Here is a 2,062-nt window from a genome sequence, read left to right on the forward strand (position 1 = left end):
TCTTGTGCCCAGGCGTGGAGGAAGCCAGAAGGTACAGAGGTCAACAAAGGTAATTATTAAACACCTACCTCTGCCCCCCTTTTTTCCTTCCAAGCAACAAAGCATAGACAGGTACCACTGTACACCCAGAAAAGGGCCAGACAAGCCCAGCTTCCCCCAGGAATGCTTCGATTTTGATTATCTGTGCCTAGATCATTTTTGTAAACGAATGGATTTCTCCAGATCAGCGACTTCCTATGAGGAGCACTGTCCGCAGGAACGGGGATCATTCTGGGAAATCATGACGGGCAAACTTTGGAACCAGCCTCTCACTATCTCACTGAGTGCTGAGTGTGTAATTTTACTTCCCAGTTGTTTTTCTTCCTCAGCCAGAAATTTCCTTCAGGGAGTTCAGGTGCCCCAGAGGAGCGGGCAGGAGGTTGGGTGAGGTCTTCCCATGGGTGAGGCCTTTCCATCAAAGCAGAGGTTTCACAGAGGGGGCTCCATTTCCTCCAGGACTCTAGCCAAGTGCTCTCACGTTCCCATCACATGCTGTCCAAGGAGCCAGGACTCCGTAGCTGGGCCATAGAGGGGAAAACAGAACACAAGGATGGCATGTGTTCTGTCTTCACTTCCCCCAGCGGGGAAACTGAGACCCAAAGAGGCTCTAGGGCCCAGTCCTTTACCTCAGATCTGAGTGGGAGGAACCAGAGGTTCTCTGGCTGAGTTCAATGGGACTCTTGGCAATTGGTCCCCACCACAACCATCCTCAATATCTCACATCAGGCGTTGGAGTCAAAGCTGCAGCCATTATCAGAAGTGCCCGAGCCAGCAAGGGGTCCTCTATCTCCAGCCCCAAAGCACCTCATTTAAAGGTAATAGCATCCCAGCGGCACAGGACCAAAGGGCAGGGTTTAGGAGTCTGTGGGAGGAGGGCGAATTTCTCAGTCCTTTTGAATGCTACTTGTCTCAGAGCCAGGGAATTGGCTGAGAAGTCCAGGGTTTGTTTGTTTTTGTTGGGGTTTTTTTTTTCTTCTCTTTTTTTCTGTTTTAAATGCTGGGAGTTTAAACTCCTCAGCCCCTCCCTTGATGCAATCATCTGCACTCTCCCTGCTAGCCCGCCCTTGGAGGTCAAAGTATAACAATTGAACTTTCTTCTCTTTCTGTGCCCTTTGCTGGACACCAGCTGAACTCTGTCTGCTTTCTAGACACTCGTCACTGTCTCTGAAGGGCCCCCCCATGTCACCTCACCCTCTCCCAATGCAGCAGTGAATCTTAGGCTTTTCTCTCCGACCCTGTCTACTCACCCCATTTCTTTTGTATAAACTTGACTGTGTGTGCCACTGAGAGTGAGGACAGAGGTCAGCCCCAACCTTGGGGGGTTTTGAGGGTATTTGCTATACACACATGGGGAGATCAAAGTGCAACTGTTGTCTCAGCAGGGAAGGGCACTTGCCACCAAGCCTGACAACCTTGAGTTCAATCCCTGGGACCCCACTCTGTTGTAGAAACTTTGTTTTTGTTTTGTTTTGAGACAGGGTTTCTTGCTGATCTGGTGTTGCAATGAGGCTAGGCAGGTGGTAGAGTCCCTGGCTCCACCTGCCCCAGCCCCTCACACCTGGGGGCAAAGCAGCTTAAGCTCTCTGACTTCCAACTCAACTCAACTTTCTCTCCTCTCAACCCCAACAAAAACATCCTTAGTGTTTGGTTGGAGCCTCCAGTTCATCCCTGCACCATTGTCAAAGCTCCCTCTCTCTCTCTCTCTCTCTCTCCCTCCCTCTCTCCCTTTCTTAATAAACATTTATGGCTATTCCCTGTGTTTATATGTCTGACCCGCCGCTGCCACCACCGCCAGCGTGGCGCGTGCCCTCCCGCTCTTGCTCGGGTGCCGGACCCTAGAGCCGGCGCCCAGCACTGCTGGGACCCGATGGAGTTTGCTGTGACTGTGAGCCCACTGGGGAACCCCACATGTATTTTTTAAGAATAACAGGGTCCTCATTATTGTCTAAGTTCTCTGGGATTGTGGTTTGTAGGCTGGCTTTCTTTGCTTTATGTTTAAAACCCACTTATGAGTGAGTACATA

The sequence above is a fragment of the Microtus ochrogaster genome, unplaced genomic scaffold (assembly GCF_000317375.1).
Source record: "Microtus ochrogaster isolate Prairie Vole_2 unplaced genomic scaffold, MicOch1.0 UNK32, whole genome shotgun sequence".
Lineage (NCBI taxonomy): Eukaryota > Metazoa > Chordata > Mammalia > Rodentia > Cricetidae > Microtus > Microtus ochrogaster.